Source organism: Schistocerca piceifrons, chromosome 2 (assembly GCF_021461385.2).
Source record: "Schistocerca piceifrons isolate TAMUIC-IGC-003096 chromosome 2, iqSchPice1.1, whole genome shotgun sequence".
NCBI classification, from domain to species: domain Eukaryota; kingdom Metazoa; phylum Arthropoda; class Insecta; order Orthoptera; family Acrididae; genus Schistocerca; species Schistocerca piceifrons.
The window spans coordinates 1,084,209,030-1,084,234,604 of NC_060139.1; positions in this window are offsets into that span (position 1 = coordinate 1,084,209,030).

The following is a 25,575-nucleotide window of genomic DNA, read 5'->3' on the forward strand; positions in this document are numbered from 1 at the left end:
AGATATCTCTTACGGATATTTGATTGTGCAATTTCTTCTCGCACTCCACATCTTCCAACAGTGATGTTTGATAAAATTGCTGCGTCTTTTGCGTCGATATGTGAGCCACAACATCGCTCGCTGTAATGATGAGGCAAGACACAGCTTACAGCAGCGTTCGTGGTGTCCTTGCTTATCATGGTCACTTACGATGCTCTGCCTTTTAGGGAAGAGTGTCACGTAACCTATTACATGAATAATTGGGTGACCTGGTGCCCTCTGATCTTTAAAGTGGCGCCAAGTTGAATTACAAAATGCTTTACACTGTTTTACGTAAGATTCTGCTTCACCTTTCATCAAACAGACTAATAAGCCATGTTTACACACAAGTTTCCAGTCAACGTCTAGAAAAGCAACACAAGATAGCCTATCATTCCTGAGCTCTACTTCATTGCTACGAATGGTGGAGCAACATGAGCACGAGCATTAAGCATCTGCACTGACGAGAAGTCAAGTAAATCACACATTCAAAATTTCAGTGTTACAGAAGTGCGTTACTGCAGTGACGAGCATTCGGTGAGGCAGACCAGTTCTTTTCAGGATTTCTTTTCCAGCAGCTCCTTGTCTTGGAGCAGTTAATAACTAAAGAGGAATTTTTCAGTGTTTTTCGTTTACAGGAAGTTAAAACTATACAAAATACAAAACTTAAAATGAAGCTTTAGAGGCAGAAAAGCATATATTTTGGTGTGGTTTTAAATAGAATGCTGGGACGATTGTATCCATTGTACGCAGCATTTAAGTATTTATTGCAAATTTCAACTGAAATAGTAAGTAGAGAATAACTATAGTAATGGCCAAAGACATTTTCATTACTAAAAGACAAACTATCGATTCTTTTGATATCAGAGTAAACATACTGAGCAGATTATTTATTTATTTATTTGCTACATGAGGTTAGTAATTAGCTGACAATTACGGCGCCTAAGTGACAGGTTTTCTTTATGTGTTTCAGGCGAAATGCGATTACAGATCACAGCTTATATTTGCAGCTAGTGGAACTTACACAAAACGTAAAAAAAGAAGAAAGAAATTAAATAGGTTCTGTTACTTAAAAGTAATCTCCTACTAACTTTCTATTAAAATGCAAGAAATTGTATTTTTCACCTGAAATGATTTCGTAAATATGGCGTATGGGCCGTAAATGGCTACGCACTTTATATCCTATTGACATAATGCCGATGAAACACTGCATCTGCTCACTTTTCGTAACTCTCACCCTCGGCTTTGGTGTAGAACTGATACTGAAGCCACGAAAAGCATTTTGTATACAGAAAGATACTGCCTTTAAAAATTAATTACTTATGAAGAGATGAAGATCCTAATTGCACAATAAAAATAGAGATTGCTAAGCAGTGTCGGTATTCATTAGAATTTAAAGGAATTCAACATAGTAACTTCAGCTGACACATTTATTCACAACATCCGTTACATTTTATCACAACTACGTACACATGTTGCTGAGGACAGCATATATGTACAGTTTTGTATTCAGCAACAGATGGCGTAAGAGTCTCTTATTCCCCAAGAAGCTGAGCGGCATGAATAAGCAGAAAAGTATATTTAATGAAACAAAAATCTCGTCCCACACTGGCCATATAAGACAGTTATCTTCTTATGATAATTCGAACAAAAATTGTTGCCTAAGTTTGGCTTTGTGGCAAGATGACAGATCATGAGAAACGAGTTAAGAATAATAATGCATGGAATCCGTCTTAACTTAAAATTACGTAAACATCCTACGAGAACAAAGTGTTTTGCGAAGGAATCTTATATAAAATATTCGTTATCGTTGCCAAAACAAAACTCCATATATGCAACGTTAACTTTTACTGATAATGTTTGTAGCCTTAGTAGTGTGTGAGAACAGGTAGCTTGTCTGTATTGAGAGACTAAAGAGAAATTCGCTGAATTGTTTAATTCCGACGGGCGCCAGTAGAATAGCTGGCATCGACAGTATCTCTGGCAGCATGAGGACTATCACTTGTTTCTCAAGAATGCGCTGTAGGTTCTCCCCGAAAGCTTGAGTTTTTATTGTAATATGATGTGACAGTAATGATGAGAATATTTTATACGTGTAAGTCTGCTAAGTTATTTGCTTCCACCCTCAAAATAGTATTTTCTCAGGGTGCACCGACGATTTATTTGTGTCGCTTAACGGAGGCATATGAGCATAAAAATTTTGATTCTGACCTAACTATATGCAACACCGGGAAAAGAGAGTTATTTATCACTCCACATAGGGTATCACCCGAAACACGACGGAATGGTATGAAGGAGTCCGCTAGGTGTGTTACCCCTTCACCTACATGACGACCTGAAATCTGCTGGGGACACTTTCAGTATGGTGTGTGAGTGTCCTCGGAGAAATGGCAGCCCATTCTTCTTAAAGAGCGGAAAGAAGAGAAGGCAGTGATGTTTGATGCTGGGATATGGAGTGAGATCCATGTTCTAACTCATCCCAGTGTGTTCCATTGCGTTCAGGTCGATGCTGTGACCAGGCTAGTCTATTTCAGAAATGTTATTGCTCACAACTCATTACCTCAAAGAGGCTGCTTTATGATACGGTCCATTTTCATGCTGATACAAATAGTTATTGTCAACAAAGTGTTTCTCCATTGTTCGCGGTGCACAATACTTTAAAATGTGTTCATATCCTTCCAAATTTAGCGTTTACTGAAACTAACTTAGGGGAGCATATCATAAACAATAAAAATGAACCCATATCCTTTAACACTGCCTTCTCTGTAGTTCACAGTTGGTACTACACGTGCTGGCAAGCAACGTTCTGCAAGTTCTCGTCACTCCCAGATTCTCACATCGCATTGTCACAGGGAATAGCGTGATTCACCACTCCAAATCATTCACTTCCAGTCATTTACTGTCCAGTGGCGTGGTTCTTGTTATCACCGATAGCGTCGCTTAAGACCAACATAATGTTGGCTTACGAGGATCTGCTACACCATTGTACCCAACGCACAGTCAGTATGCTACCTAGACTTCTAGTAGCGTTTTGGAATTCACTAGTGACCCACTCTGCTGATTTTATATATTTGTTATAACTACCCTCTATAACACTCGAAGGACGCTGTCCCCGACTACATGAGTTCTGCCTAGATTTTATCTGTCATTGTTCCGTCGCGTCTCCACCACATCACCCACAGCCGACTTATGTGAGAATCTTTAGAAGGTTTAACATCTAATGGATTTGTTACTCACGTGACAGCCTATAACTAGTCAACGTTCGAGGTCACTAAGATCTCTTTTGAGGCGACGGCCTGTTTCAGTTCTCCTCATGCTTTATCCTATTTGCATACATTACTCTTTCTTCCCTTACTTTCCAATTCAGTTTTTGCTTTTCAATTTCTCACTTGTATTGCGTGCTGATTACACTACTGGCCATTAAAATTGCTACACCAAGAAGAAATGCAGATGATAAACGGGTATTCCTTGGAAAAATATATTATATTAGAACAGGCATGTGATTACATTTTCACGCAATTTCCGTGCATACATCTTGAAAAATCAGTTTACAGAACAACGACCTCTGGCCGTAATAACGGCCTTGATACGCCTGGGCATTGAGTCAAACAGAGCTTCGATGGCGTGTACAGGTACAGCTCCCCATGCAGCTTCAACACGAAACCACAGTTCATCAAGAGTAGTGACTGGCGTATTGTGACGAGACAGTTGCTCGGCCAACATTGACCAGACGTTTGCAATTGGTGAGAGATCTGGAGAATGTGCTGGCCAGGGCAGCAGTTAAAAATTTTCTGTATCGAGAAAGGCCCGTACAGGACCTGCAACATGGGGTCGTGCATTATCCTGCTGAAATGTAGGGTTTCGCAGGGACCGAATGAAGGGTAAAGCCACGGGTCATAACACATCTGAAATGTAACGTCCACTGTTCAAAGTGCCGTCAATGCGAACAAGAGGTGACCGAGACGTGTAACCAATGGCATCCCATACCATCAGGCCGGGTGATACGCCAGTATGGCGATGACGAAGACTCGCTTCCAGTGTGCGTTCACCGAGATGTCGCCAAACACGGACGTGACCATCATGGTGCTGTAAACAGAACCTGGATCCGTCTGAAAAAAATGACGTTTTGCCATTCGTGCAACCAGGTTCGTCGTTGAGTACACAATCGCAGGCACTCCTGTCTGTGATGCAGCGTCGAGGGTAACCGCAGCCATGGTCTCCGAGCTGATAGTTCATGCTGCTGCAAACGTCGTCGAACTGTTCGTGCAGATGGTTGTTGTCTTGCGAACGTCCCCATCTGTTGATTCAGGGAACGAGATGTGGCTACACGATCCGTTAAGGCGATGGGGATAAGATGCCTGTCATCTCGACCGCTAGTGATACGAGGCCCTTGGGATGCAGCACGGCGTCCCGTATTACCCTCCTAAACCCACCGATTCCATATTCTGCTATCAGTCATTGGATCTCGACCAACGCGAGCAGCAATGTCGCGATATGATACACCGCAATCGAGATAGGATACAATCCGACCTTTATTAAAGTCGGTAACGTGATGGTACGCATTCCTCCTCCTCACACGAGGCATCACAACAACGTTCCACCAGGCAACGCCGGTCAACTGCTGTTTTTGTAAGAGAAATCGGTTGGAAACTTTCCTCATGTCAGCACGTTGTAGGTGTCGCTACCGACGCCAACATTGTGTGGATGATCTGAAAAGCTAATCATTTGCATATCACAGCATTTTCTCCCTGTCGGTTAAATTTCGCTTCTGTAGCACGTCATCTTCGTAGTGTAGCAATTTTAATGGCCAGTAGTGTTCAGGGGTAGCTTGTAACAACGTGGGTCACCCACCTCTCTGTTCCTAACCTAGTGTTTCATTCTTGGAGTAGTTATTTCCCGTTATATGCGTGTGGTCTTGACCAGGAAAACTCCTTTCCACTCGGATCAAAACAGCTGTAAATTTCAGACACATCGGAAGAAATGCTGCTACTACGATGGCTTTCCAGGGATTATCCTCCCGGCTCAGCCTCCATAAACAGTGAGCGGCGTGTGATCTGTATCGGAACAGGAAACCACTGGTGGGAGAGGTAGGGGGGAGAGGGGGGGGGAGAGAATTCTTTCTTGTTGTACACACATTGGGTGGAGTACTCAGGGTGTCCACTTGCCGTTATCCTGTTGTGCGTGGTCGCCAGACATATTTCCTTAAGCAAAAAGTCACTCGCGCGTCTGCGAAACTTCCAAACTTTTATCTCGCCGTGGGAAGTTTCCAGAATTTCCGACAGACAACTCTGTACGTGAGAAAGGTGTGACACTCGTTTCCTATTTCCTTATACACGAATCTCATTGGCGGATACATGGTGGGGGCTAGAGAATTGACTTCCAGGTTCCTGATTGCAGGAGCACTTGACCCTTTCTGGGACTGGCCGTAAGATATTGTGTGAGATGCCTTTCCGCGGTCTGAAGGGAGGCTGCCAAAAACTGAGAGGCATTCGGATTCGTACGGGTATTCCGATTCTGCTTGGTCAGGGCATTCTGGGCTGTGCGTTCGGACGTGATTTTATTCACTTCGTTCCTTTGAAAAGTTTCCGAAGTTTCACTTTGAATCAGATAAAAATAGTCTCCACCGCGTTTCCAGATTTTTATTCGTTAGCAACCGGTTTCCAATCAAGAATGCTGTCAAAAATTTTTCACTTTGTACTTATGCGCATCCGCGGTGATTAACGAGGAGGAGGATGAGATCCTCGATTCGAATTCTCATCACATGGACGCAGCCCAGTAACAGCTAGCAGAGGCCGTAATTCGGCGCATCCCGACTAGTCGGCGACCACCTCAATGGCAGTCACGGTAAGACCGCATTTACAGAGCACACTCTCGGCTTTGGGAATAGCGACATATTGAGGGAAGGGGAGTTCATCCCTGGTTTCTATGTTTTGGTCTCAATAACTCGGTCTACGTTCTTCACGCAATGATATGCAAGTTCTCCTGAAGTAAAATTCTTGCTTCAAAGGGGATTTATCTGATAACCACTCATGTCTCTTTCGTTGTTGAGTTAACTCGTAGGAGCTTACCCGCTTAATGGGGGTTCTTTCTGATTAGTACCGAACGAAGTGGTGCGTTGGTTAGCACACTGGACTCGCATTCGCAAGGACAACTGTTCAATTCCACGCCCGGCCATCCCGATTTAGATCTTCCGTGATTTATCTAAATCGCTTCATGGAAATGCCGGGATGTGTCTTTTGAAAGGGCAAGCCCGATTTTCTTACCTATCCTTCCCTAATCCAATCCTGCGCTCCGTCTCTAATGACCTCGTCGTCGACGGGACGTTAAACACTAACCTCCTCCTCCTCCTTTCTGATTCTTCCTTTCTTTATTGATCTGTTGCATTCTGTTCGAATTCATACTTTTCTTTGTGTGATTACATAGTTCTGTAATCACGAGTGAAAACGTAAGTTTCTTTTATGTGTGTGGGCACCATCTCAGTCGTAACTCTCCAGCATCGTGCTCGTGGCGACCCTAACAACCATTCATTTTCTTAGAACTGTTCTGTTTTAATTATGTAAATTCATTCTCAAATTATCTTGTAGTCTCGACGTTTACATGTCCTGAGCAATTTTTACAAGGCCCTTGACGAGATCAGAAACCTAGTAAATAACGATCTCCGACATGAGCAGCAGTTGACTTTACAAGTAGACTATTAGCTTCGTATGGTTAATTCATCATTTTATATAATCTGGGCTGGTGGATACAGCATCTAACTGCATACCTCTGGATCACTTGACGAGCAAGTGGTCATATTCACAGCACACCGGCTTCTGCCACTGTAACGGACAAATTCTACTGTTACTGCCTCTGTGCAGACAACATAATACTCTCCTTTCATACTTTCTGGTCCACCTCTCGTGAAATCTAGTGGTCAGCTGCATACTGCATAGCGGTGTCCGGATACTTTTGATCAGATAGAGCATCTACAAACGTTGCAGCCTCTGCTCATAAGCTAAAACGTAGTCAAGGTATTTGTGGAAAAGCATTGTAAAATCTGTACTTTCAACGGTATAAATGTGTCACGGCAAACGACAATTCTTCAGTTGCTGAGCAACATTTCTTGGGACTGGCTACTATCAAAGAATTCGGGTTTTTCATGAGCTGCAATACGTACATATTGGGAACGAAATGCTTCCATAGAGTAATAAGTGTCCTACTAGCTTGGGGTATTCCGTCTGACAGGGGCATTTACTTGCCGGAAGTTTGTTCGTAGCTGTATGACGAAAGCTTGTAGATGCGCTTAGGTAGCAAGTGTACATACACTCGCTCGGCACATTTACTATCTTAAACGAGTGTCTTGTGTTTTTATCACGTATAGATTAACCTGGACGTTTTATATGGCTTTCGTGCCTACAGCACGTTTCTTGCTGGTTATGCATTTCTGACTGGATGATATTTCATGAAAATAACACTAATTGAGATTTGTATTACAATTGAAGTTAATGACTATTTTTCAGAAACAGAAGTCAGATCGGTTCTTCGACTCAGCATGCTACTCCTAGTTACCGGAATGATACTGGACAGCGATAATAAGATGCACTATCCGATCAAAAGTATCCAAATACACGGCGTTGTCAAATTTATCACTCCTGCCTTGAAATATTCCGCCGCATGTGTTGGCGGGCTCAAGTTTTTCACACCGTTCCACACCCCAGAATAAGATATCTCTAAATATCTGTTATATCTCTTTATGCCAACTTAATTTCTTCGTGAATATAAAAGAGTTCCGCATTCTACAGCCGATGTAGAGCTCGGTTTGTCGTAAACGGCTTATTATTTCATTTTATACGTATTTTGATCTTTCCTTCTTTTTTCACTGTGGATCAATCGTGCATCGCTATAAGACTTCATTTAGAGGACATTAATGCAACCGTGTATGTCGCTGTTCTACTAATTGAGCAGCTACAACCACGACCGAATCTACAGCCCTTCGTCAAACGTTGATCGGCGGACTCTTTACCGCGGATAGTCGGCATCTGGCATCACAAAGTGACATAGATTGAGCGCTTTTGGACAGATTTAGACAGCTGTTCACTGGTGCCAGGGCAGATTTCCTGGTAGAGAAGAAATCTGGCGACCTATACAGGCGAGACTGAAGCGGATGTATGAGGAAGTGATCCTGACACTGAAGATGTGGTACTGGGTGGCACTCACAAAAAGAGGCAGCAAACAAATAACTCAGACCAGAAGGCTGGCACCTAGAGTTTTTCGGGCTTGACCTCATGATGCCCTGATGGCTAACGATGTACACTGAGCCCGTACAGCGTGCCGCTGGTCTTCGTTGAGGGTTACCTTCTCCCGACGTGGAAAAAGACTTGAAGTTACTGTGTGAATCAGTACCGACAGTTGACCATGCTTAATTATGATCATAAGATGTTTGCCCGCCTGATGGCGACACACCTCAAGACGACGTTGTCACACAATATTTCCCCAGATCACACGTGTGTTTAATACGAAGCAACTCACAGTCGGCGCTAAGTGACTATAGAGTCGTGATCACAATGGCCACTGCATGTCGACTTGGAGTGACTCTGGTCTTTGTTGGCTCTGATCAGGCTTTTGATCGGATTAATCGCGACTTCCTAACATCGGTGACGCGCCGAGGGCATTTCCACCTGTTTTTATTCCGATCGTCATTCAGCTGCTACGGGGTGATGGTGAACGGCTGCGATGGCGGTAGTATACAGACTGAGTCGGTAAGACATGGCTGCCCGCCGTCCTCTTCGTGGTATCGCTTGAACCGCTCATGAACAGACTGCCGTGGAAGCTCACTGGTGTGGAGTTGAGGGGTGACAACTCCATCTGCCGAGCGTAAGCAGACGACCTGCTGTTCCTCGTGCAGTCGACAGAGGAGCTGCGAATGTCCCTCAGCTGTACCATGCAGTTCTAGCGTGCAGTGGCAGCGTACAGTGTTCTGAATATGGCAAACTGGGTGGAGACCTCGAACCCTTACAAGTGGTAGAAACATTGAGGAGCCTGGAATTCCATCCACTCGTGATCTACAAAGGACGGCGCCAACGCGTTACAGGCACCTGCCCCAGATTATCCGCGTTCGGATGTGGGATAATTCGTTACGAGTTCTGGACATGATACAAGGAATGCAATATGTCAACATACACTTTGCATCACGGTTGCCACATACTGCGCTGATATTTCCGCTGCCGACAGGAATTGCGAATCGCCTGCTGGCAGCCTACGGATATTTCGTCAGCCATGGGGTGATACTCCAGATTCGTTCTGGCGCACCAACTGTCGGCACGCAGGACGCTGGCCTGGCGTTACGAATGTCCACCTTAAAGTTTCAGCACTGTTCATACGGGCGATGCTCGGAATGTGGCACCGTCGGGTGCAAACAATAACATCGGCACTGACTGACGAACTAATGCCACGCACTGATGTGCCGTCTCTTTCAGTCGACAGCATTTAGACGATATTTCATCACACTGCAACTTTTCTTGTAGACTACAGCTACGTTCGCCATGCGCTGCCGTCGCCCAGAGACCTGACGGTGCGAGATATTTATCTCCTCTTAATGCGGTACCACGGCAAGAACGCGATGGAACGGCAATACCCATCCTCTGGCGTTTTGTGCACAAACAGTACTTCAACTCGGCGGCTCGATCCTCATGGTACCTACTAGTCAACCAAAAGTATATGACACGGGCTAGACTACACTTAATAAACATGGTTGATTCGCCAGTCTGCACACGTTGTAAGCTAATGGACACGGATAAATATCGTTTAGTGCGTGGGAAGGCAATGGAAGTGCGGAATCTTACACATCGTATCATACCCTTTCTTAGCCTTATCACTTACACAGAGATCACACTGATGATAATTCTCTGCCCGAATATGACATACTTTCAACCTGACAAAAAACCAGTGTGATCGACTGAAACGCAGGGATGGTGGTCAGCTGCAAATTTTACGACAATGTAATGAACGTGCTGCACTATTTGATGTACTTACACGAACAACGAGAAAAGATACAGCGCCGAACAAAATATCGAACACATTATGGCAATTTCTTTTGGAGTGTATCAGGTCTGAGAAGTTTTACTGCATAGTTAGTTTTGATTGGATACACGAACCTAGCCTTACGGAGTGCGGATTCTGAGAAGCCGGCTGTCCCTCCCCTGTTCGAGAGTTTGGGATTTGCATGTTCTTTTAATTGGCATACTGTTGTAAATGACTTATTTTCATTTATTTGCAGGAGTATCTATCTGATTATTTTGTTACAATTATCTGCCCTTTATGGCCTTTTTATAATGTTTTTTATGTGGGTCCACGTGAAAAGCGTGGAATACGCTTCATACATGTTCTTCCTTAAAAAGAAAGTGGTCACTGTAGAAGGCTGCCACACGTAGAACCCAAGATCGGCTGCTGGCACTGTCAAGAATTTTTCCTCTGTGCTACCGAATTGAGTATTTAGTGCTGGTGATACAATCCTGGTGTGAATCATATTATAAATATTTTCAACAAGCTCTATGTGCTGTAGAATCCACCTCAGAAGACTCAGCGTCAAAATTTCAGTTGTTGCATAAGAGTAAGGTGCAGAACTTAACGAGGTATCTAATGGTTTTCTAATGGTGTCCCGTGTGAATTTCAATGGCAGAGCATTGCTGGATGGAATCATTTTGTTCCTTATAAGGTAGGGAATGAGAAAAGTGATGGTGGACATGCCAGACACACCACTGGGAGGGGGGGGGGGGGGGGATGGTGAAAAATAGTGAGTCATCGCTCCCTTATGTCCTCATAACTTCGCTGCTCATCGTTCGATTATAATTTACTTTCCTTAAAAAAATATGTGTATCTAAGTTCTACACATTACTTTATTAGCACCTTTTATGTAAATGAAGCCGTTTTGGCTAAAATTTCGAAGAAAGGATTTTCCAAAGAAGAACATTTCGTCTGACAAAATAATCGTTTCTGTATTATTTATTTGTGTCAAATAGGTAAATTATTTATACGTAAAAAGAGCATGAAATAAAGATAAATTTTTGTTTTTAAAATAGTTTTAAGGGAAACGTAAGGAAAAAAATGGATACCAACTTTTATATTTGACTCAAGAGAAACAATTAATATTATTAATTCCATACATATTCATTATTTTAGAAAGTGTATTAATTACCATGGAATAAGTACTCCAGTCACAAGCTTTTTTTTATTATAGTCATCGGGGCACTTAAAGAATCCGACGTTCTCTCCTTGTTACTTCAATCTTCATATCATTAATTCTTCTTAATATTTTAATACATTAAGACATCACATTCGGGACGAACTAAGAAAAAACAAGAAATGGTTAAAAGGTGGACAAAGGAAACGCACAAGCATTTCTTGACGTTCGTTCCTTCACGTGACACGGCCTTTACGCTGCTCATCCGGCCGACAGCAGCTCGAAAGATGGATGGATCGGCTTACGAAAGAATAAAAGAGAAATAACAAAGGCTTCTCTTCATCGAACTGTGACAGTGTTCTGTTTCTCCTTGTTTCACGATAGTTTATTATTCTTCGCTTTATCCTAGTGATACATTCCGGTCCGCCGCGAGGTAACTATCTCATAACCACGTCTCAAGTTCAACAACATCCTCATTAACATCAGCATCATCACAAAAGTGTATTCAATTTGATATTTCTAATGATCTTCTTCCTCACTCACATTAATGTATTTTTGTGAACCAGCAGAGCAGGAACAGCTGTCTGTGCAAGAAAGTTTGCTTAGAGCACGTTTGCACGGTGAAACATATTTTGATGGACCATATGAGCATTTGAAGACAGAGTTCTTGAGGTTCACAAGCAATATCACACGTTATTGGCACGTACTGCCCTTTCTCATTAACAGTCCGACTTCAGTCAGTCAGGGTAGGTAGTTCAGGATTCGCAGTGCTTCCACCATCTTACGGCTGGACGCAGATGGTTCAAATGGCTCTGAGCGCTATGGGACTCAACTGCTGAGGTCATTAGTCCCCTAGAACTTAGAACTAGTTAAACATAACTAACCTAAGGACATCACAAACATCCATGCCCGAGGCAGGATTCGAACCTGCGACCGTAGCGGTCTTGCGGTTCCAGACTGCAGCGCCTTTAACCGCACGGCCACTTCGGCCGACCTGGACGCAGAGTATCTCGTGTTGGAGGCAAGAATGATCCATCGACTTGCTTTTTAGTGAGAAACGACCACCACTGTTCTCTCACAAATATTACCTTCGACATTTTTAAGTATATAGAGCATATAAAATCTTCCACAACTCGGAACGTTTCTTCATTAAAATTATCTTTTCCAAGAGATGACAAAGCGTCAAGAGCTGTCTCATCAGCGTCTGTAAGTGTATTACAGAAATTTGTTTCCGTTTTACCATAAAATGATCCGGTGACGTTAGTCCTGGGGAGATAACGAAATCCAATTCTGACCTATCGCTTGATGAACAAAACGAACAGAAATCTCGCATTTTTTAGCTCCTGTGACAGCAAAACAGGTATCCTTTGGAAGTTGAGGGTAGAAATTCGTCGCCAGCTGTAGGACATCAGTATCAGGGGACAGTATCTTTAGAGTTTCTGCTCCATTTAAATTTGCGAAGACGGCATTTAATATTTTTGTATCATCTTCTTCTTGTGTTGTTAGTGGAGCTTCAACACGTCGATTGGTAGCAAGAGCCTGAATCCGATAGGACGCTACCATGTTTTTCCCACTACCTTGTCGTCTTCAATCCTTTGTTGCGTATTTCAGAGAATTACCTATGTACGCGTCAAAGATAAAATGAACCTCATTAAACTCGCAATATTTTGAAAAAATATTTTTGTAGAACTGATTTGTCAAATCAGAAGTTGTTCTCATCTCCTTTCCTACTGTCAGTTTGTGGACGTCTGCCATTCCATCAACACTTGCGACAAACAACAATACAAACTTTTGTACCTGGTCCATCAGTTTACATTTGACTTGCACATGTAGACGTTCCATCAGATGCGAACATAGGAAGTGGAACTGCAGGTAGTTCGTACTTTACATGAAGATGGATTACTTGAATTTTCTGGACATGATTGACACAAAAATATTAGATGTTTGAAGAGTTTTTGTCTTCCTGAAGTTTCAATACACTAAGTTTTATTTTCAGTTTTACCTTCTAGCCCACAGTTCAGGAAAGCTTCAATTTGTTTTGTGGGAGTGGTTCCCAGATATTAACAACACCATCAATAATTCGTTCATGTAGAAATTCTAATGTTTATGTGGACCTAATTCTAGAGTTACACAAACGTCATGTTGTGCTTCAAATGGAGCAACAGACATCGTCACAGTACTGAAGTGCCGGCCGGAGTGGCCGTGCGGTTCTACGCGCTACAGTCTGGAACCGAGCGACCGCTACGGTCGCAGGTTCGAATCCTGCCTCGGGCATGGATGTGTGTGATGGTTCAAATGGCTCTGAGCACTATGCTACTTAACTGCTTAGGTCATCAGTCACCTAGAACTTAGAACTAATTAAACCTAACTAACCTAAGGACATCACACACATCCATGCCCGAGGCAGGATTCGAACCTGCGACCGTAGCGGTCGCTCGGCTCCAGACTGCAGCGCCTAGAACCGCACGGCCACCACGGCGGCGCTGTGTGTGATGTCCATAGGTTAGTTAGGTTTAAGTAGTTCTAAGTTCTAGGGGACTGATGACCACAACTGTTAAGTCGTATAGTGCTGAGAGCCATTTGAACCATTTGAGTACTGAAGTCATTTTTTGTATAGTCAAACAGATTGATGTTTTTTTTTAACTTAAAGACAGTCACAACGTTCCTCTTATAACAATTTGCTGATGTCTGGGATACTTTGTGGTGAATTGAAACTTTCACTGGCTCTTTACCACCAGAAGAGATCTTCGACAGTTCAGGAATCTGTCAAGAAAAAAATTATTTAGAGGTAGCGCATTTTGTGTGATTCCTACGAAACCACCGCAGACTTTTATTTTTCGGCCTTCCTGCTCAAGTACTTCATCTCCTCCTAAGGAACAGAATGGAACATCACTTTCGTTTGGAGCACAGCCATTTTTTTTTCAGTTGCAACCACGAATCATAATCTATTTCGTGCAACTTTTCCATTTCAGCTATATGCCACGCACGTAGTTCACTGTCATTGCGAAGGTCCAGCACAAAATAACAGTCACTCAGCTCAGTCGCAGTTCCCAGTTGCCGCTATGCACTCCTATAATAAACGACAGAAGAGTAAACACCATCTCCATGTACGTCAAAATCATCTTTACGATATGATCCTTTTTACTTTTGCCGTAGAAAAAGTCTGTCAGCTGTATCTGCAGGTTAAGTCCTGTTACATCTTCTGCCATATCGTGATTTACTATTCGAATGACTTCTGTGTTTCTAGTTTCTCGTGCATCTACCAACTTCCATTGGAGTACTTGAATATTTTCTTTAAATGCCGGAATTCTCTCTTCAGTATACTTTCCTATAGCTCGAAGTGCTGCCATTACGATATGTGGGAGTATCATCCAATCTTAATTGGAAAAATGCAATTGTAAATGTTTCAGAGGACGGCACAGGCCAAATCTACTGTAACTACTAACTTTCTGGCTGGACTCACGACCTTGCCGTGAACCTTTTCTAGGTATCTCAATGATGAGTATTCAACAGAAATCACAACTGGTGTAACTGCAAGACAAGGCAAGACAGATACACTTTTTTTTTTTTTTGTATGATATCATACATCATTGAATTGTGTGCAGACCAGGTAAATAAAACTTGTTCCGATAGCTGATCATTACCGAAATGTGACAAGCATTTCCTGCTGTCATTCGAGCAACGTCTTTGACTGCTGTTTCTCTGAGACACTGCTGTTTTTCTGAAGACGGCAACTAAGCATTCACTAGGGCTCTTTGGTTTACTGCTCTTGGAAACAGAACGCGGTATGAATGGATATACACTCCTGGAAATGGAAAAAAGAACACATTGACACCGGTGTGTCAGACCCACCATACTTGCTCCGGACACTGCGAGAGGGCTGTACAAGCAATGATCACACGCACGGCACAGCGGACACACCAGGAACCGCGGTGTTGGCCGTCGAATGGCGCCAGCTGCGCAGCATTTGTGCACCGCCGCCGTCAGTGTCAGCCAGTTTGCCGTGGCATACGGAGCTCCATCGCAGTCTTTAACACTGGTAGCATGCCGCGACAGCGTGGACGTGAACCGTATGTGCAGTTGACGGACTTTGAGCGAGGGCGTATAGTGGGCATGAGAGAGGCCGGGTGGACGTACCGCCGAATTGCTCAACACGTGGGGCGTGAGGCCTCCACAGTACATCGACGTTGTCGCCAGTGGTTGGCGGAAGGTGCACGTGCCCATCGACCTGGGACCGGACCGCAGCGACGCACGGATGCACGCCAAGACCGTAGGATCCTACGCAGTGCCGTAGGGGACCGCACCGCCACTTCCCAGCAAATTAGGGACACTGTTGCTCCTGGGGTATCGGCGAGGACCATTCGCAACCGTCTCCATGAAGCTGGGCTACGGTCCCCCACACCGTTAGGCCGTCTTTCGCTCACGCCCCAACATCGTGCAGCCCGCCTCCAGTGGTGTCGCGACAGGCGTGAATGGAGGGACGAATGGAGACGTGTCGTCTTCAGCGATGAGAGTCGCTTCTGCCTTGGTGCCAATGATGGTCGTATGCGTGTTTGGCACCGTGCAGGTGAGCGCCACAATCAGGACTGCAAACGACCGAGGCACACAGGGTCAACACCCGGCATCATGGTGTGGGGAGCGATCTCCTACACTGGCCGTACACCACTGCTGATCGTCGAGGGGACACTGAATAGTGCACGGTACATCCAAACCGTCATCGAACCCATCGTTCTACCATTCCTAGGCCGGCAAGGGAACTTGCTGTTCCAACAGGACAATGCACGTCCGCATGTATCCCGTGCCACCCAACGTGCTCTAGAAGGTGTAAGTCAACTACCCTGGCCAGCAAGATCTCCGGATCTGTCCCCCATTGAGCATGTTTGGGACTGGATGAAGCGTCGTCTCACGCGGTCTGCACGTCCAGCACGAACGCTGGTCCAACCGAGGCGCCAGGTGGAAATGGCATGGCAAGCCGTTCCACAGGACTACATCCAGCATCTCTACGATCGTCTCCATGGGAGAATAGCAGCCTGCATTGCTGCGAAAGGTGGATATACACTGTACTAGTGCCGACATTGTGCATGCTCTGTTGCCTGTGTCTATGTGCCTGTGGTTCTGTCAGTGTGATCATGTGATGTATCTGACCCCAGGAATGTGTCAATAAAGTCTCCCCTTCCTGGGACAATGAATTCACGGTGTTCTTATTTCAATTTCCAGGTGTGTATATGCTTTCAGGACTTTTTCTTCGTCAGGACACACTACAAGAGGTTCCTGCACGTCATCTTCTTCACTTTTCTGGTACACTACTATGACTGTACAATGAAGTGTGTTTCTCCCATCCGCTGAATCATATTGGAAATCTATATTATCCATCGCGAAGTGAATCACATCTGGCGGCAGGTAAACTCCTTAATTTACTTTAGTCTTAAAAATTACAGTCTTGGCTATCTTCTTCACTATGTCCCAAACATATACATAACTAACTGAAATTCCAGTGCTATGTAGGAAATGTAGGTTTGGTGTTCGGGTCAACTTCTACATAGGCTAGCGTACACTTTAGTGTGTTTATTTTTATCTGAAGATCTTGTGAACTGTCTGTCTGATAAACATTTATAGATTAGTGTCTGAAATAAACGACAAGCATGGAAATCAGTTTCATTAATTCTTTTTTTCTCTCTATTTATGGAACCGTTTGCAGTTAGATAACCAAAAACTGTTCCGGTGTTTGATCTGTATCTACTTTCAAAATTTCAATAAAATTCCAGCTGTTGGTATTCAATGCAGATTTTCGTATCACTTTGGCACTGCAAGAATCACTTTAAAATCTTATTCAATAATGTCTTCTTCAAGATTCGCAACACTGCTTCTTTGGTACACATGAGACAAACCTTTTTATATTCATTTCTTCGTGTTGGAGTAGAAAATACTATTCCTGGAATTTGTTCTTCGAGAAAAATTTTGAGTTCTCTCCTTGTCATAAACTTTGAAGATGATACGAAACCACTGAAATGACATACATTTAAATATGTGTTGTGGAGATCAGCCATTCATGTGACATGTCCTTCTTCAAGAAATTCCTCTTCCACACTCAGAAATTCAATACTGAAGTCACTATTGCCGCTGACCTACTTTTTCCTTCTGACCTTAACTTGTGTTTGGGTATGACGTGTGTTACGTTTCCTGCCCAGTGTGCAATATGATATACCAGTTGCGTGCACATCTGTAGGACTGGATATCTCATTCAGTCTCACAATCCACGTCTGATTTCCACTCAACCAACGGTCTTTTTCAGATTACCCCCTCCATCATAAGATACATGGTGCAACTGTCTTTTTCGAGTTGCTTTGGCATCACCGAATAAACAATTTTGTTTATTGTGAAGTATGACGTTATGTAAAAGGTTTAGAGACATTCCTGATTCTCTGTTTGAGTCACTTCTTCAATTTCTTATGCGACAAAACTGTTCTCACATAGTTGTTTGACAAGCGAAATTCTTATAACGGCTAAGATGCCATCTGATGTGCAAATCCTTCAGGTTTCTAACAGAAGCAGCGCCTTGTAATAAATTAGTCAATAAGTGGCACTTACCATCACGCGACTGAGACCACTTGGTTATAGTTTCTAAGAGTGTCGGATAGACTGTCAGTGAGAGAGCAACTCGAGTTCCTGCTGCTAATAAGGCGGGTACACCGTTCGTTTGTTACATATTTTTACGAGCTTCAAACAGGCACGACTTCAGTAATGGATAGAAACTGTGATTGCAGGGTATACAGATGCGAGCTGAGTTAGTTACCCTTGACTCAGAGCTCCAGGCTGTATTGGTTTCCGCCGCACAGCTTGAAGCTACTGCCAAGGGGCATCACTATGGGGGGTCGGACGTGGGCATACGAGGGTCGTCGAGCACGTCCCACGTGTCCCCCGATCGGTCGACTGTTGTGGCCACCCTGGGTACTGCCTGCACTGAGGTTGACCCCTCACCCGTGGTCGAGTGGGAGGTCATCCCAAAGTCTGGCAGGCAACGAGAGACTTTTCGAGTGGCCGATCGTAGGACCTCCCCGGTTAGTTTGACCAACAGGTTTCGGGCGTTATCTGTGGTTGACGAAGTTTCTAAGCCGGATGCAGTCGTCCACCTTCTACCAGTGGAAGCTTCTTGGCCCGCAAGGTCTGAGTGTTCACAGAGGATGTGTTTGTTGGTAGTTGGGAGCTCCAGCATTAGGCATGTAATGGGGCCCCTTAGGAAGATGGCTGCCATGGAGGGGAAGGAAGCCAGTTTGCACTCCGTGAGAGTACCGTGGGGAGTCATTCCGGATGTGGAAAGAGTGCTTCCGGATGCCATGAAGAGTACAGGGCGCAGCCAACTGCAGGTGGTGGCTCATGTCGGTATCAATGACGTGTGCCGCTTTGGATCGGGGGAGATTCTCGCTGGTTTCGGGCAGCTAGCGGAAATGGTAAAGACTGCCAGTTTTACTAGCGAGATTAAGGGGGAGCTCACCATTTGCAGTATCGTCGATACAACCGACAGTGGTCCTTTGGTGCAGAACCGGGTGGAGGGCCTGAATCATAGGGACAGGCGCTTCTCTGAACGTGTAGGCTGCAGATTCCTTGACGTACGCCATCAGGTGGTGGGTTTCCAGGTTCCGCTTAGTAGGTCAGGATTCCACTACACGCAGGAAGCGGCTACACGGGCAGCGGGGGGCTGTATGGATGGGACTGGGCAGTTTTTTGGGTTAGAGGGTCTCAGGAAACCTCAGAAACGGCGTCCGTCTCAAATGGGGCAGGTAAAACACAGTCAGGTAGTTGTAGAAACAATCGGTATTGTAATTGTAAACAGTCGTAGCTGTGTTGGGAAAGAACCAGAGTTCCAAGCCCTAATAGAAAACACTGAAGCTCAAATAGTTATAGGTACGGAAAGCTGGCTAAAGCCGGAAATAAGTTCAACCGAATTATTTTAAACGACATAACAGTGTTCAGAAAGAATAGTTGAAATACAGTTGGTGGTGGAGTATTTATTGCTGTGAGAAGTAGTTTACTTGTAGTGAAATGGAAGTAGGTAGTTATTGCGAAATAATATCGGTAGAAGTTAGACTTGACAATCGTACTAAAGCATTAATTTCATTGTTTTACACCATAATTCACACGAATCTAAAGGCTGTAAACTCAACTAAATACTTTGGTATTACAATTACGAATAAGTTACATTCGAACGATGACACAAATATGTTGTGGGGAAAGTAAACGACAGACTGCAATTTATTAGCAGAAGTAAAAGAAACTGTAACCAGGTATACTAAAGAGGCTGCTTACACTACGCTTGTCCGCCCTCCTCTGGAGAATTGCTGTGCGGCGTGGGATCCGCATAAGGTAGGATTGACAGAGGACATTGAAAATGTTCAGAGAAGGTTCAAATGGCCCTGAACATTATAGGACTTAGCTGCTGTGGTCATCAGTCCCCTAGAACTTAGAACTACTTAAACCTAACTAACCTAAGGACATCACACACATCCATGCCCAAGGCAGGATTCGAACCTGCGACCGTAGCGGTCTCACGGTACCAGACTGTAGCGTCTAGAACCACTCGGCCACTCCCGCCGTCTTCAAAGAAGGGCAGCTCGTTTTGTATTATAGCGAAGTAAGGGAGAGAGTGCCATAGATATGATACACGAACTGGGGTAGCACTCATTAAAACAAAGGCGTTTTTTGTTGTGGCAGGGCTTTCTCATGAAATTTCAATCATCAGCTATCTCCTCAAAGCGTGAAAATATTTTATTAACGCCCACCTACATAGGGAGAAAGGATCAGCATAATGAATCAAGAGCTATCGGAGCTCACGTGGAAAGAGTTAAGTGTTCGTTTTTCCCCCACGCTGTTCAAGAGTGGAACTGTGGAGAAGTAGCTTAGTCATTCAATGAATCCTCTGCTAAGCACGTAATTGTGAATTGCAGAGTAATCATGTACATGTACGTGTACAATAATAATAATAATAATCATGGGAGAAATGGATTGGCTTATACTTAGTACTTAGATTCGAATGTAGCAGTCTACTTTTTCTTTTCATTCTTTCTGCAGGTTGTTCTGATCTCTGATGCCGCTTCATAATGACCCTCCTTCCACTCTGGTGTACGGCCTCAAACGATGATGCTCACACAGTTGGAGTAGAGAGGACAGTGGGAGGGAGAGAATTTGGTCTCTTGCCATTTCTAAGTATCCTTCTGTCCCAGGATAGTGGGGAGTGAGGAGCGGGGTGGTGACCTCCATTTTGATTCCTGCATGCCCACAATGAATGCGTGACCTTCTCTTCTCTTTCCTACCATTTTTATGTCACAGTTGGCCTGCAGGTGTGGGCAGCAGAAGAGGGAAGAGGCTTATCTTGACTTGACAGGTATCAGATTATATCCTGAACTTGAATGTATCACATGTTGTTGCGTGAGACTGGTGGACGGTGGAACTGGGATTAGACTTCTCTCAGCTCATACTGGCCCTGACACACTAGTTACGTTATGCAACCCTCTTTCTTTCACGGCAAATTCTATAAAACGCCCGGTTTTTTGTCACGTCTTGTTTACTTGGGAAGCTTAATGCTGAAATAGCGTGTGTGGTGCCTTCACATTTCCTTTAACTGTACTGATCGTTAATAAATAGATCCCTTTATTCTCCCTCTATTTTTTAGAATCTCATCCTGGTCTGCAACATGGATGCATGAGCGGTCCAGCTGACTGAATGAAAATTCTCGCATTTATTTGCCCTAAATATGTCCGAGATTGTGTATGATAGCCTATATGGATCTCTATAGTGTCATACGTTCTACAAAATTACTTCAATAGGTAATCGTTTCTTGTCAGTTCTCCAACGATGTTAGAAACTGCAAAGATAGATCTATTCTTTCAGTCTTGTTCGAGAGATAATCTACCAAATCTGATTCCCGATTTATCTTCTATCACGTAAACATCCTACCAATGAACTCAAACCTCTTTGTGCTGAGATATCTTCGAATCTAACCAGGAAAATACTTTGGCTCGAACAAACACAAATACACCAAAATCGTGTGAGAAATAATGTAAGGGTCTTATTGCACTAGTGATACTCCCTCATCTGCAAAACTCTCCAGTCGTCCGTTAGAGGCCTCCGCGTATGCCATGCCGCATTGCACACTGACCTACCGGTACGCCACTCGGGACCAGTAGCGACGGTGCAGTGTGCCTCTGAAGTTGCGTTTTGTGACATTATTTGTGTATTGAAGCGTCAGATGGCTCGGCGATTGGTAATCAATCCTGCTAATGTATTGTGATTGGTTGAGATGAAGTTACGAAGAACCCTTCTTCGTGAAGATGGTACTGGTGTAGAAGACGAATCATTCGCATGTTTTCTGGTATCTATTATAGTGCAAAAATATGAGCATAAGTTAGAAAGAGATACTGTTGTAACACTAACACATAATGATGATGATAGAGATGATAATGACGAACAAGTCATTGCAAACGGTAGTGCTACGGCAAGTGCGGGACGAGGCGATGGAAGCAGTGACAGTGAATACCAACTGTCTCCCAAGAAGAAGGTTAAAGTTGCAAGTATCATCACGGCGTTTGATGACAACACACTGGAGAACATGTACGATGATTATTACGTAAGAGGTTTCGACACATACTACAAGCTTCTGAAAAGATACCCTAAACTGAAATCTAAAAGTAATATTAAAAACATATTGGATTACATGGCAAAGAAAAAGAGAAGGAAATACAGTTTTCAAAGGAAATCGTGCACTGCTGTTCAAGACCATCAATGAGCGTGTAATGGCGAAATTCGATGTAGCGTGAGAATGCGGTTCCGCTGTTCATTTTTGGCATTTACAACATTGGGCATTGGACGTAGCCAGAAATCTCGGGTGTACAAACTTTACAGCTCCACTAGGATTTATTACTAATTTGAAAAAGGAGTTTAGGATAACATAACGCCGTATCACTATGCTCCAAGCACGAAAAGATGACGAAGAGGAGCTGATTGAAAGATGTTGCTGATGTCAATGAGCATATCATTAGAGAAAACATCGATATTAGTTCTATATGGAACCGTGATCAGAGTCAGTTCAACTATGAACTTTCTTGTAACAGAACACTATCCATGTAAGGGGAGAGAAACACTGTCGCGATGTTGCAATCAGCTAAGTGTGCAACGCACAGTTACACGATCGATGTTGCTATATCAATGGACGGACGATTGGCAGACAAACTCTATATTTGCTTCCAAGAATCCAGTGGAAAGTTTCGACCCCGCATGTCAAGGGAAATAGAAACGCGGTGCCCTCCAAATGTCGTCGTCGATGCAAGTGTGAGTGGGAAGATGACGAAGCAACACCTGAAGACGTTTTTTTCTGTCAGTTTTGAATCCACATCTGTCGAGAAAGTCATTAGTACTTTGTGACTCCTGGTCTGGACATAAGGATGAACGAGTACTACTGGAAGCATCTGGCGGAAAACAAGTAGATTTAAAAATCATTCCGCCTAAAACTACAAAATATGCGCAACCTCTGGATGTGTATTTCTTCAGGCAATATAAAATATATGCCAAGAGAATAACAGACTTCATTAAACTACGTCCGAATAATATGCAGCCGAAACTGCACGACAGATTCTTTATCATGAATATGCATTCTGTCATTTACAATCAGTTATCTGCGGGAGTATACAGACCAATGCTTCGTTACGCGTGGCAGGACGCTGACTACGATATTGGTGAACCTGTGAACAACTTCAAAAGTGAAACTTCCTGGCAGATTAAAACTGTGTGCCCGACCGAGACTCGAACTCGGGACCTTTGCCTTTCGCGGGCAAGATACTGGCGGAAGTAAAGCTGTGAGTACCGGGCGTGAGTCGTGCTTCGGTAGCTCAGATGGTAGAGCACTTGCCCGTGAAAGGCAAAGGTCCCGAGTTCGAGTCTCGGTCGGGCACACAGTTTTAATCTGCCAGGAAGTTTCATATCAGCGCACACTCCGCTGCAGAGTGAAAATCTCATTCTGGAAACATCCCCTAGGCTGTGGCTAAGCCATGTCTCCGCTATATCCTTTCTTTCAGGAGTGCTAGTTCTGCAAGGTTCGCAGAAGAGCTTCTGTAAAGTTTGGAAGGTAGGAGACCAGATACTGGCGGAAGTAAAGCTGTGAGTACCGGGCGTGAGTCGTGCTTCGGTAGCTCAGATGGTAGAGCACTTGCCCGCGAAAGGCAAAGGTCCCGATTTCGAGTCTCGGTCGGGTACACAGTTTTAATCTGCCAGGAAGTTTCATATCAGTGCACACTCCGCTGCAGAGTGAAAATCTCATTCTGGAAACTTTAAAAGTGTCATTGACGTGGCGTTCAACACTGATGTTATAAAATGTGCAAATACGCCATGCGATCAACTTGCATTTCTTCACTGTGCGTTTTGCAGTCATTCGTATTGCTCGGAACATTTTATTGACATTCCGCATTTACATTTATAGTTAAGATTGCTGCATTGCGTATGGCGTCTACAATTACATCAACAATGATATCTAGAGCATGACTGCAGAGTTTTGCAGAAAAAGACACCCACCATCACATTCAGAGGTACATAATGGTCCTGTAACCAAATATATACAGGGTGTTTCAAAAATGACCGGTATATTTGAAACGGCAATAAAAACTAAACGAGCAGCGATAGAAATACACCGTTTGTTGCAATATGCTTGGGACAACAGTACATTTTCAGGCGGACAAACTTTCGAAATTACAGTAGTTACAATTTTCAACAACAGATGGCGCTACAAATGATGTGAAAGATATAGAAGACAACGCAGTCTGTGGGTACGCCATTCTGTACGTCGTCTTTCTGCTGTAAGCGTGTGCTGTTCACAACGTGCAAGTGTGCTGTAGACAACATGGTTTATTCCTTAGAACAGAGGACTTTTCTGGTGTTGGAATTCCATCGCCTAGAACACAGTGTTGTTGCAACAAGACGAAGTTTTCAACGGAGGTTTAATGTAACCAAAGGACCGAAAAGCGATACAATAAAGGATCTGTTTGAAAAATTTCAACGGACTGGGAACGTGACGGATGAACGTGCTGGAAATGTAGGGCACCGCGTACAGCAACCACAGAGGGCAACGCGCAGCTAGTGCAGCAGGTGATCCAACAGCGGCCTCGGGTTTCCGTTCACCATGTTGCAGCTGCGGTCCAAATGACGCCAACGTCCACGTATCGTCTCATGCGCCAGAGTTTACACCTCTATCCATACAAAATTCAAACGCGGCAACCCCTCAGCGCCGCTACCATTGCTGCACAAGAGACATTCGCTAACGATATAGTGCACAGGATTGATGACGGCGATATGCATGTGGGCAGCATTTGGTTTGCTGACGAAGCTTATTTTTACCTGGACGGCTTCGTCAATAAACAGAACTGGCGCATATGGGGAACCGAAAAGCCCCATGTTGCAGTCCCATCGTCCCTGCATCCTCAAAAAGTACTGATCTGGGCCGCCATTTCTTCCAAAGGAATCATTGGCCCATTTTTCAGATCCGAAACGATTACTGCATCACGCTATCTGGACATTCTTCGTGAATTTGTGGCGGCACAAACTGCCTTAGACGACACTGCGAACACCTCGTGGTTTATGCAAGATGGTGCCCGGCAACATCGCACGGCTGACGTCTTTAATTTCCTGAATGAATATTTCGATGATCGTGTGATTGCTTTGGGCTATCCGAAACATACAGGAGGCGGCGTGGATTCGCCTCCCTATTCGCCAGACATGAACCCCTGTGATTTCTTTCTGTGGGAACATTTGAAAGACCAGGTGTACCGCCGAAATCCAGAAACAATTGAACAGCTGAAGCAGTATATCTCATCTGCATGTGAAGCCATTCCACCAGACACGTTGTCAAAGGTTTCGGGCAATTTCATTCAGAGACTACGCCATATTATTGCTACGCATGGTAGATAGCGACTGCTACGGTCGCAGGTTCGAATCCTGCCTCGGGCATGGATGTGTGTGATGTCCTTAGGTTAGTTAGGTTTAAGTAGATCTAAGTTCTAGGGGACTGATGACCACAGCAGTTGAGTCCCATAGTCCTCAGAGCCATTTGAACCGTTTGAACCATGGTAGATATGTGGAAAATATCGTACTATAGAGTTTCCCAGACCACAGCGCCATCTGTTGTTGAAAATTGTAACTACTGTAATTTCGAAAGTTTGTCTGCCTGAAAATGTACTGTTGTCTCAAGCATATTGCAACAAATGGTGTATTTCTATCGCTGCTCGTTTAGTTTTTATTGCCGTTTCAAATATACCGGTCATTTTTGAAACACCCTGTATATACATATATATATATATATATATATATATATATATATATATATATATATATATTTCCCTGATAATAACTCGTTAGATTGT